At 47.5% G+C, this 13,287-nt stretch overlaps 1 protein-coding gene across 2 annotated transcripts in view; it reads left to right on the forward strand.

Moving 5' to 3' along the window:
* LPGAT1 (lysophosphatidylglycerol acyltransferase 1) overlaps window positions 1-13,287 on the forward strand; it is a 106,344-nt gene that overhangs the window by 40,947 nt on the left and 52,110 nt on the right. The window lies entirely within an intron of this gene.

Below are 13,287 nucleotides of genomic sequence, written 5' to 3' on the forward strand. Positions count from 1 at the left end.
TCGGTACTGGCGCTACACCACAGAGACACTGTACACGCCGCTACACTTACACAGCATGTTTATCCCACAAACACACGAATTACACGCTGTGACCGGAGCGAGAGGACTACCGATTTACGAAAGCACTAAAGTACATCTGACGAGCCCATTTTATACAATGCGACGTGAAATATAGCAGGGATATTGCCAAAGTATGATTGTTATTTTATCAGCATTTCCCAAAATGTAGGTCACGACCAACGTGAAGGGGAGGTCGCCGAAGGGTTTCTTGGTCGGGTTGCGCTGCCACCGAAAAAAAATCAATGAGCCATCGTCGTTGTTATCCTTCTGGGTTCCCGTTTCACTCGCTCGCTTCCCACCCCCCCCCCACCTTGCTCAATACTCCCCCTCCCTCGTTCCCGCAACCCACCTGCTCCCGCCGCCACCGCTTCACCCCAACCCCATTCTTGAATCCTCTACAGCGCTCTGATGAATGTTCGTGGGGTCAGCAAGCCGTCGCAGATATGGAAATCGTATGGAAAAGGAAAACGTCCTTTTGAACGCCTGCGCTTAAAACAACAATCCTGTCTCGCCTTGCATAATTTGTAATTTTTTTGTGTTTTTGTTATGATGGTGATGATCACAAAATTATGGTCATCGTGATGATCACAATTGTGGTCACTGTGATGATCACCACAATTTTGTGGTCATCATCATGATCATCGGAACTAAGGCAAGTGTGCACATTGCTAACGCACACGTGTGCATATTGGTTACACAGCGCCCGCTTCGATGGCACGATATTGTAGAAAGTGTGTTTCAACCTCGTTTAGTGGTCGTGTGCATTGCATTCGGGTGGTAGTCTGCATCGAGTGATATCGGTAATTTAATAATGCGCATCGCTTGACCCCTTTTGGGTAAGGTTTTTAGCCTATCATAGAAAGTCCTAAAGTAATGCACACTTTTTTTCCCAGCATGTGGGACCTTGAGTAACCTGTTACTGCGTGCCATTATTCATCGTTAGAAATGATATGCTGATGATATGCACCGAGGTAGAATGCATCAAAAGTGACATGTAATTTTCTGGGAAGAAGTACCTTGGATTTTTTTTATTCGTGGCTTAAAATGTACAGATTTTTAAATGGTGTTTAAGGTGTTGAGTCGGCACTTTATACCACGGTACATTTGTAGCAGAAAAAAATGAGTGAATTCAAATGAAAGGCCTTGGACAAGGGTTGCATAAAAAAACGAATGATGTCATTTCATAGCTTCATTTCAATTATCGCTGTGTTGGTTTTGTGTAACTCCTGCACTTTTTAGGTTCAGGCTGAGCTTTTAAGTTTATACTCTTTGGTTCTTTCGGTAAAGTCACATAGGTATAAAATACAATTAAATCACGACGTTTCGGGCGCAACACAAGCGTCTGTCATCAGGTGGGACAACCACAGCAAGAAACAATTGCTGAAGTGAGCAAAAGGGCTGCTGTAACAAAATAAAGTCCACCGACTTACTGTTAACTTAACGAGTAACCGCGAGTGACTATATACACTTGGGTAACTTAGATAACTCTATTCTGAGACAACATAACTCTCGCCTTCCAAGACTACAAGGTGTTCACTCCAGGATGATGAACACGACCCGCTCCAAGGTGATGACGGCGACGGCAGTTCCCCCACAACAGCAGCCCAGAGCCCCGGTTCACACCGGCTTTTATCCCCCTCACGACCCGGCCACGCCCCTATTCCCGTATCCTCTCTCACCACACCTGGCCCTGTCTGTCTCTGCCCTTATTACAATTAACGACCATTAGGTCCCGTGCTTCCCCTCACCCAACCCTGTCAAAGCTTGTCGCATCAATCATTATTAGTGACCACTTAGGTCCCACATTACCCTAATGTGACCCTGTCTGTTCCCTTTACGTGAATTAGTAACCATGGCCACGGGGAGCCGTACTGTCCCTACATCACCCCGTACTGTCCTTACACTAGTACAGCACACCGGTTGTGTGTTGGAGAGCAAAGCCACACATTTACAATCTGAGTACGACGTTTTGCCAGTAATTACAACTAGCTTCATCAGGCGACAGCCAGATTTGTGGAGAAATCCTGCTGTTTCGTTCCTTAAATAGAGGAATAGATGTCATGACATCACTTGTGAGTCCTTATTTCCCTCTTGCTTTGCAACTTAAACAAAACAAATCTGTCCGGGATCCTGAGTTTTAGAATTCGACCTCAGCCTAGTACTGTGTGGGGACATTCGACGCCTTTCTTATTGGACTGCCCAATGTCAAGGCTATAAATAATGATTTGTTTTATTTTATTTCTAACTACGTGACTTTACCGAAAGAACCAAAGAGTAATGAAGCTACATTGTTCAAAATCACTTCTTCAAATACAGTAGCCGATGTTGCTGTAGAGCAGGGGTGGGGAACCTTTTTTCTGCCAAGGGCCATTTGGATATTTATAACATCATTCGCGGGTCATACAAAATTATCAACTTAAAATGTGCCTGTTATGTTTGGTCAAACAGTTAATTAACTCACCCCTAATGCGATGGCTGGAACTGCTTCTCTTTGGTGAGGCGTGTGATATTAGCTGGTATTGATGATGTTGCTACTCGCAACTGCTTTTCCAGGTTTACTTCTAGATTGATTGAATTTCGAGTCCCGCCTGCGGTTGCCTTGGCAGGGCCAGACTAAATGATTTCGCGGACCTTGTACGGCCCGCGGGCCGGACGTTCCCCCACCCCTGCTGTAGAGCAACAACTGTAATTTTACACTGAGGTGGTTGAGCCGGATGATTGCAGCAGGAGTAGTGGAGTGGTGAATCATCGCTGTGGCGATGCCTCCTCCTCCGCCTTCTTCGTATTTGTGAATTGGGCACTGAGTCGTTATATTTTCCACGGTCTGTCCCGGGTGACCACAGTCGCACACAAGAGAGTTTTTTTTTAATTCTCATTGGTGCTTCTAGTATCCACATATACTGCAATCGTTTGTGCAATGGGGTGCGGTGAAGGGGTTGTGGCTCTTAAGCTTTGCGGAACAAACGAAGCCGGGGATCTTCTGCTTTGGGTCTTTCACCATGTGTTTGCAACTTCTTGTGAGAACTCCCACCGACTTCCCAAGCGTCATCAGGATCGCTAATAATGCGACGGTTAATCAATTGGGACTTTTACACACAGTCGAAACCTTTTCGACAAGAACATTTTATCAAACAAATTCTGCTCTTAAAAAAAAGACAAAGGCCTTCCCTTCCGTAAACTTGTTGCAACATATTCATTAACAGTATGGCATGTATACAGTAGTACATTAACTGGAGAATATCTGCCACTTAACCCCTAAGACTGCAGTACCCCTATATGCAAGCTCTTCATGTATAATGATACCAGAATGGAGAATACACTGATAAGCCTTGATGTGTATCCTAATCTGTATTTTTTTTTAAATCTGATTGGCCCGAATGGCTCTGTAAAGTGCAACTCTATTGCAAACCAAAAGCAAATGTTTAACCCTTCGAAGTTGTCCACATTTTGGAGAGGCAACACAATAGCACGCAGTGGGGACTCACAGTTTAATTTTAACTTTCGGCAATCGGAGATCGTACTGCACGGTGCCGCGGCGAACCAGTTGTATCATGTGATGTCGGTGATGCAATCCTTCCGTTATTGCAAATTTTTATAATGTAATATTCAAGTGGCTTCCTTATGAACATATTAATAACCACTATAGTTTAGTGTTTTTGTGTAATAAACTGCATAAGGTATTTTGTTTGTAGGTATGTTGAACTTCTTTCACCGTGCGTTGCCAACAGTGCTAATCAAAGGTGTGGTTGAAGGACAACAAACTCAACACAAAAATCCAAGGTGGCAAATATACTGACATAGACTGGTTATTAATATTTGCCACCTTGGCCAAGATAGCAAATCTGCAGTTAGTTGGGTGGCAGCTCAGGGGACTAGGACCCAGAGAAAAATCCACTCAACCACGGGAGAGAGAGACACCACAAACTCCAAATATAAAGGTGTCAGGGTCGGGATCGAATCCACGACCTCCTGTATACCAGGCGAGGTAGTTAACGTCTCACCGTCTTCGCGATTAAACCAGGTCCTGAGGTGTAGGCAGTTGATGTCCGTCACGTTGTCTCCAGTATCTGCACACACCACAAAAACATCACATATCCGGGTTGGCCTGGTTTATATGAGGGGCGCAGTTTACAAATGCATCACCGTGCGAATAACACACTTCTGACGGTCTGATAACTGACAGAGTTTGTGAACAATGCTTCATATTTCTGTCATACATCTATGGTGGTCTGATTGAGATTGAATGTACCATTCAATTCTTAGAATGGAAAGACTATATTTGTGGTTTCAATTATATCCGTATATTGTTAGTAGAGAGAGAGGCGTGCAGAATGTTACTGCACTACAAATCATCATTGGAGTGTTTTTTTACACATGCCTTCAGTGCAGGCCAATATGTATGCACCATGTGTATGAGTCACTATTAAGGAGAATTGGTTACTATCAACATGGGCTAAATTCCTAGTACGCTCGTCACTTCCTGGAACTCGTGGCTTGGATGGTGGTAGTTGAACCTTATGGCGGGACCGCAGGGTCCCGAATAAAGTCAAAATCGTAATAAATGTATTTATTTTTGGCGACTCCGACCCACCGCGCACATCAACGCCGCTACCCACCAGAAATCCATCCTGTCGTTCTTCACCAAGCACCCGTCGTTGCCAAAATTGCCGTAGTCATAAACAAAACTTTGCAACTTTGCAACTTTGATTAGCGCATCATGTAGAGCTCGTCGAGAGGAATAGATTGCCGTATCGTTCGCCTTCAACGGACATAAAATGATGCCGCAACGCAGTTTATGCGAGAGTCGGGGGCTTATGGGACTCCGGGGTCAGGCCATAAGGTTCAGTTGGCATCTGCCCCTGCTGGCACGAGCTGTTGACGAGCACGACCGAGTCGAACACTGTGCCTGGAAATGTGTGCCGGCTCTAGGTTTGCCGTGCACGATACGATACGGGATTAGCAACAACATAAGTCAAAACGCTCAGTTAACATAGTTGACATCTCGCCGCGGTGGCGAGATTTTAACTAACTTCGCCTGGTATGGAGGAGGTCGTGGGTTCGATCCTGACCCTGACGCCTGTATATTTCAAGTTTGCGTGTTTCTCTCCCCTTGGCCATGTAGATTTTTCTACGGGTCCTCCGTTTTTTCCGTCCACATCTAGAATCGACATTACACGTTTAGAGTATTTAGCTGCTCTAAATGTCCACGTGATAATAAGCCACTTCGAAGGGCTACCATCGTTGATAGCCAGATCAATTCTCAAAAGGGAGCTACATAGCTCAGCGGGCTTTACCTGGTAAAATAAAAATAGTTTAGTTTAATATATTTATATAGGCGGCAACGTATCGGGCAGTGGCCCTTCTTCATAACTTTTGCCCCAAACGTTTCCAATTCCTTATTGGATTTTGAGGCAGTGTTGTTGACGAGTGTGTTGTAGTTTTTTGTTGTTGTTAATTGTACATTTGCACACCACTGTAAGATGCAGCATCGTCAGATTGCAATATTACATTTCTCGATATGACGGCAGTCACAATATCAGTTTACCTTCGCCTTGTAATTACATTTCACCTGTTTATCATCTTGTCTCTTTTTGCTTTGATGTACAGTACCGTCTGTTCTCATATATACACAAATTGGATATAACGCGATGAATGTATGACGGAATACATTGTTTATAATGTGGATGGCAATTGGATATAATGGGATTGAGTGAATGTAACTGTCACACGAGCAGGAATAAGCTTTGTAAGGCTGCGTCAGCGCTGCATTGCACAAGGCGGGATGCTGCTGGATGCTTCTAGATGCTATCCACGAGCCTCGGTCTTTGTTCAGTCTGCGTACGCATCTCACGTGTTATCGTGGACTGTGCTTTGCCCTATAATTCTGTATTATTTATTTCACGCATTCCTCAGGAACGCAACCACTATTACCGCCACGCAATATGAGAACAGAGTGTACTTCGCAAATGCACGGTCGAATACAAGATTACTTCATAGTTTTTATTTAAAGTTTTCGTGACTGCAGGGATTAATATTCTTGGTTCTTTCGGTAAAGTCACTTAGAAGGGAAATAATAAAATTCATCAGAAAAAAAGTGGCGTTTTTTTATTTCTTGCTGTGGATTTCACACCTGATGATGATTGCTTGTGTTGCAGTCGAAACGTCGTGAGAATTTGTATTGTTTTATATTTATTTTATTATTTCCCTTCTACGTGACTTTATCGAAAGAACCAAGAATACTTCATAGTTGTTCAACTGCATTTCACTTAACATGAGCCTGCCCGCCTTAAGTGTCATTGTGACATTACGACCCGCATTGCCTCTACAGCACGTTCTGTCAGCAAATAATGAACTCATCAGAAAAGTATTTTCAAGCACATACTTGAATTATTATAGTGAACTTAAATTATTGTTATTTGGGAAATGTGTTGTCAGAACGTGAAATATTGAATCAACGGTAACCAATATACGACGATATTACGTAAGTCAAATTATCGTGAATCATATGAAGATGCCATTTTTCTTTAGTTCTTTTACTTGGTAATGTATTGTTGTGTTGTGTAACTGACAGCATGTGTGTTACAAGAGTTATAGATTGTAAAGTTTACATGGTTACGAAGGCCTATGGCGGTGAACTGTAGTTAGCTAGCTTTCTAGTCACACTGGAATTACAGTATAGCAAAGCACAACAAACAATACGATAAAACCTTTAAATAAAATTCACAATAATGTACAAAAATTACAAACGAGAGGGAGCCATTCAGTCCGTCTGGCTCTGTCAGTTGCGAGCAGCAGATGGAATCCCATCGAGACATTTCTTGGAGAGACCCAGTTAATCAGTTTTCACAATGGGTAAACTAATATCATGATAAATGATCATATCTCTTTGTTGGCAAAATCATGATCAGTTATTGTGTGGTAGCACGAACGACCACAGGGACTAAGTTACGCACTTCAGCGTGCGTAGTGCATCATGTAACCTAGGAGGACAGGTGCAGGTATTGTTTTGATGCTTTCACATCCTACTGAAACTAGCTTCTAGCAGGGTCCAGTAAATTGAAACCTGTTACAGTACTAGCGGAGAGCTCCAGGCAGGATAAATTTAAACCTGTCTGTCGAGCAGGTGACATGTAAAGAATCATATACCAGCATGGTGCCTTGTATGTGATAGAATACTCATACCATTCTAGACGTGGTATATAGGATGAGGTTTGCTTTTATTTTATCTGGAGATCAGAACCTTTATAAACAGTTTGCCTTTAGAGGCTGACTCCTTTGCCTGATGACGACCGCTTGTTTTGCGATCGAAACGTCGTGTTTTGTTTTATTTTATTTTATTTCTAACTACGTGACTTTACCGAAAGAACCAAGAGCATTGAGACTACTTAGATTATTTTGCTGCTGTAAATTTCCGTATGATACGCCACTTTGTTGAGCTATCATTTGTGGCCAGGTCACTTCTGAATAATACCTCAGTGGGCTTTGCCTGGTAGCATGGGTTTGGTTTAGTTTCATTTGCATGTTTTTGGGTGATTTGTTTGCTTTTCCTGTACTTTGCAATCCGATCGTGTTTTTGTCGTGTTTGTTGTTTAGACATTCTTACCCGCCCGATTGGGCTTGTGTGAAAAAGAGCTTTATAGCTCGTCGGATTCCTCCAGTGTAAATACATATTTTGATTCTATTCAATCAAAGCAAGTCACTACTGTTGTTTACCATTATAGTTGCAAAGCGCCTTCCACACTCGCAAAACAAAGTCAGGGTCACTTCGCCTACAAAGTGTCGTACAATTTAATTGAAAACTCAAACGTTGCATTCGCATTGAAGTGGGGGGGGGGAGGTGGCACTGTGCATGAAAAGGTAAACTCACCCTACCAGTGGAAATCACATCGTCATCATGATCTCCATCATCTTCATCGCTCTCCTGCACGAAAGCCATGGGTGTGTGAACGGCTCTGGAGAATGAGAGCAGTGGGGAGAGTGTTAAATTGCACGGAATAAAATGGCAGAGCGAGCGTGTGGGGAAGGAAGCGAAAGAGTGTGGAAGAGCGAGCGAACGAGGGTTGGTGGATCACGCAGTTCTACAGCTCCCTCCCTGTGTAGCCTCGCCTCTGTTTGAGTTGCGTTTATTTCTTTAACTAGGCGAGAACTCAAGAGACAAGGGTGAGCTAATTTGCAGGAGTGACCCGGTGAATTAGTCTGCCAGTAGGGGGCCATGCTTGCTATGTATAATTCCAATTGAGTGATTTGCGTGCAAATTTTCAAAGTTGGTTAAGGTTGACCCTTGACACCAGCACACAATGGCCTGCTCTTGCAAACGGCAAGGAATGTTGACGTTACGTCAAGCGATGTTGAAAGTTGCATAAGGGTATCGTCAAGGGATCATTAACGTCCACAGTGAATGACGCAGACGGCTTATCATAGTATCATGGTTATAACACACCGGCAGTAATAATCAGTGCAGCCGATATATTCAAACTGCCAACCTCCACAAGGAGCGGCAAACGCACCATCTCCAGGCCATGTGACCGCCCATGAAGAGCTGTGTGGGCCTTTCATGATTCAATCTGACGTGATCGAGTTACCTCCAGCATCCCCCGTAGAGATCTAAGTTCTCCACATGAAAACGATGGCTTTTTGAAAATGCGTCGCTTAAAGTGTGCGTGATGCCAAGCGGCTGAACACAGTGATAGGTGAAAGAAAAAAGCAGCATCTTCTTACAATTTATCCTCTCGATTTAAAGCTTTCGTGACTGCAGGGATTCATCTTATTGGTTCTTTCGGTAAAGTCACGTAGGAGGTAATAAAATAATAAAAATAAAACATAATAAAATAATTCTCACGACGTTTCGGCCACAACGCAAGCAGCCGTCTTCAGGTGAAGACCAGGTCTGTATTTATTTAACTAGGCGAGAACTCAGGAGACAAGGATGGGGCTAATTTGCAGGAGTGACCCGGTGAATTAGTCTGCCAGTAGGGGGCCATACTTGCTATGTATAGTTCCAATTGAGACCAGGTCTGTCGGGGAGACAGACCTGGTCTTCACCTGAAGACGGCTGCTTGCGTTGTGGCCGAAACGTCGTGAGAATTATTTTATTATGTTGAATGTATCCTCTGTCGACTGGCCAAGGTACGCCAGCATGTTTGTCTTTACATGCTTTTTCGAGGCAAATACAATAAACCTGTGTTATAGGTGAAGTACCGGTAAGTACGCTGGACACCCAGGTTGAGGCACACGTATCTTTATTACAAGTTGTCGGTACAGGACAGCACTAGAGGGGGTAGCGGCCCCCTCACCCGGATAACTGGGGATACACCCTAGCTAATCCTGACCTACTCCCAAGTCCTCCACTAACGGGCTAGGGGAGGCTAACTGGCCCGACACTGGTGAGTCGGGCTACGGTCTCCGGAGTCCCAGGGTACTGACCCTGGTTCACGGAACCACGCCTCTGGCTCGATCCTCCGCAGCCCTGACAAGGGCGGCGTCGAGGGGAGTCCAGGGCTTCTAACTAGGAGATCTTCCTTCTTCCTCCTTCGTTCCCAGACTGAGCCACGAGCTCTCTCTGTCCTCCCCCTTTATACCCCCCGTCAGGATCACAACCCCCCAGGCTGCCTGATGCGGACGTCGCTGCGGGCACCCCCCCCGTGTACTCCCGGAGCTCCGCCCACTGTGTTTATTCCCCGTTGGATCCCATGCACCTACAGCCCTCCCGTAACAACCCTACATCACTCCCCCCATTACAGCTCGCAGCCGTCCCGGCTGCAATAATTCCAATAAAGGAACATTTACCCCTCAACCCCGTGTGTGCCTCATTTTTTTCAACAAAATGCAAATTGAACAACAACAACAAGAACAACAAGAAGAACAAGCACACCCCCGAAGGGAATGTCCGACGCACCCCCCCCCCCCGTATAAATACGAAATCCGTAAAAGCACGTATATACAACTAGCCAGGAACTCCCCCAGCACACACAGCACACCCACGACACACAACGCACCCACAACACCCACACGCCGCCCACACACACAACACAACACACACAATGTGGCAGGAGCGCACCACCGACGCAGCATACAGTAACCATGACACGTGAAATAAAAAAAATTTCTTCTTTTTGTATATTATAAGAGTCTGCGCATCTTAGCGCGCGTCCTTGCCGCAGGCCCGTCACACGGGGCAACCCCGGACGGCGGACCATCCGGTGGCGGCTGTCCCTTTCGAGATGAGGTCGCGATTGAAGTGGCGCGACCGTCGGCATCACCCGTGTGGGTTGTAGGGCATGAGCCCGTCATTCCCGGTGCACCTGTGGGTGGGACAGCCGGCAACACATCAGGCGAGAGCAGCGACGGACCCTCCGAGTCGGTCGACCCCCCACATGCTTGGCCCCGCGCGTGTGGAGTGGGCCCTCGCACCGCAACAAACGGTTTTAGCCTAGAGGGGTGTACAAACCACCGGCGCCTGCCCCATTTTATTCGAACGCACTGAGGCCTCAAAACCTCGACAACCTCGACGGGGCCCCGCCACGGGCGCACGAGTTTAGAGGAGGTCGCGAGCGGTACCTGGGGACAGTGCAGCCATGCCCTGTCCCCCGGCTTCCACTGCAGCACGTGCGCGCGAGCCAGCCTGAGGCGCTCGTTCGCCTTTTGACGCCTGTCAGAATTTAGCCTCGCAGCATCCCGCGCCTCAGTCAGTTTGTCAAGGTTAAATTTAACGTGTTCATCCAATTTAATTTTACCCAGCGGCGCGGGGATCTGCAGCTGTGCCGGAACAGGTGGGTCGGGTTCGCGGCCATACATAAGAAAGAATGGTGAAAATCCCGTCGCAGCATGGGGAGCCAATCTGTATGCCGCTAGAACCCCTTGAATTTGTAAGTCCCAATCAGTCTGTGAGTCCGAGACTTGCTGCGACAACATAGACGAGATGGTGCGATGCAGACGCTCGACCATCCCGTCCGTTTGCGGGTGATAAGGAGAGGTTCGAATTTTTTTCGTTCCTAGGAGATCACAGACTTGTTTTAGGAGTTTCCCGGAAAAATTTCTACCCTGGTCGGTCAGCAACCGCTCCGGAGCACCTTTGTCCATGACATAACCCTGGACAAAGGCGTCGACGATGGCTGCTGCCGACTGATTTGGCAGGGGCCAGGCCATAGGCCAGCGCGTAAAATATTCGACCCCAGTAAGCAAATATCTGTTACCCCTGGGGGTGGCGGGGAATGGCCCCAGAATGTCCAGTGCGACCAGTTCATTTACTCGGGAGACCTGGATGGACTGCAAGGGCGGGTTCGACTCCCGTGCCGGTGGTTTGCGCTGCGCACACCGAGGGCATGCTGCCAACAGATCAGTGACATCCCTTGTCATGCCTGGCCAAAAAAAATTCAGCTGGAGCAAGGAGAGAGTTTTCTGGGTCCCCAGGTGGAGGAGGCGCTCATGCGCAGCCCACACCACCTTACCCCGTAATCCCGAAGGGACCACCAGCCGGTGACGGTGGGATTTGCTGTCCCAATGCATGAGCAACCCTGCGTGCATGCCCCAAGCGTCGGCCTCACCCGTCCCCGGCCCCCTCTCTCCGGCGCGACGACGCAACGCGAGGAGGGAGGTATCCTCCATTTGGAGGCGCCCCCATTCATTAACGGGCAACCCAAGCAGGGAATCTTTCCCCTGTTCCGCGATATCATTGGTGACCAATGTTTCGTCATTGGCGGCGGCCGCCAGGACCGGAACCATCATGTCCCCTGCCGGCTTGCAACGCCCAGACCCCAGGAGGCATGCGCATTCGGAGGCGGTTGGCATCCGTGACAAAGCGTCAGCGTTGGTGTGGCGAACGCCCTTACGGTAGGTGGTTTCGAAATCGAAATCCTGGAGGACCTCCAACCATCGGGACAATTGTCCCGATGGCTGTTGAACCTTCAGGGCGTACTGCAGTGCCGCATGATCTGTGCGGACGGTGAAATGCCGACCGTACAGATATGGGCGATACTGTTGGATGAAATAGACAATTGCCAACAGTTCCCTACGGGTGACACAATATCTTTGCTCCGCTGGAGACAACACCCGACTGCCGTACGCAACCACCCGTTCCACGCCGTCAACCACCTGGGAAAGCACACCTCCAATACCCGTGTTGCTCGCGTCGGTGTCGAGCAAAAACGGCCTAGAAAAATCTGGGTAAATCAGGGGAGGAGCCTTTACCAGGGCGTCCCGAAGGGAGCAGAAAGCAGCTTCCTCCTCCTGACCCCAGTGGAACCGAACCCCTTTAGATGTTAACGCGTGTAGGGGTTTGGCAATCGTTGCAAAATTAGCGACGAAGCGTCGGTAATATGATGCGAAGCCAATAAAACTCCTGACCTCTCCCACCGAGGTGGGAGTCGGCCAGGAGCTGACACACTGCGTTTTGGCGGGATCGGTAGCAATACCCGAGCGCCCTACGATGTGCCCCAAATAACGCACCGACTCGCGTAACAAATGGCATTTCTGGGGCTTAAATTTCAAATTAGCAGCCCGCATCTTTAGGAAAACCGCCCGCAACCTCTGGAGATGTTCATCAAAAGTTTTACCAAAGACAATAACGTCATCCAAATAAATCAGGCACGATTCCCATTGCAATCCAGCCAAAACCAATTCCATCAATCGCTGGAAAGTTGCCGGCGCTGAGTGTAAGCCCATCGGCAACCGGTTGAATTGGAACAGGCCGTGCGGTGTACGGAAAGCAGTTTTAGGCTTAGAATCATCGTCCAGAGGAAGCTGCCAGAATCCCGAAAGTAAATCTAGTGTGGAGAAGAATCGCGCTCCCGCCAAGGCGTCCAGCGATTCGTCCATCCGTGGGAGCGGGTATGCGTCGGCAACCGAAATTTTATTAAGGCGCCGAAAATCCACGCAAAACCGCAACGAGCCGTCCTGCTTTTTAACCAGGACGATCGGCGCTCCCCAAGGGCTGGTGGAGGGAGAAATGATGTCGGCGGCTAACATGTCATCAACAGCCGATTTGACATGGTCCTTTTCGGCGGGACTTAACCGAAACGGATTTTGGCGAATTGGCGTGCTGTCACCCGTGTCAATATGGTGACGCAGCAGGTGAGTGCAACCCAAATCATATTTATCCCGACTGAAAACGTCGGAAAATTCCCTCAGTAGCGTTCTAAGCTGTTGGCGCTCTGAATTTGTCAGGTCCGTCGATCCCGCACAAAGCGCGTCGAGCCACCCTTCATCGCTGTCCGAATGTGGGAGCATTCG

Source organism: Lampetra planeri, chromosome 25, assembly GCF_965212315.1.
Source record: "Lampetra planeri chromosome 25, kcLamPlan1.2.h2, whole genome shotgun sequence".
Classification (NCBI taxonomy): Eukaryota; Metazoa; Chordata; class Hyperoartia; order Petromyzontiformes; family Petromyzontidae; genus Lampetra; species Lampetra planeri.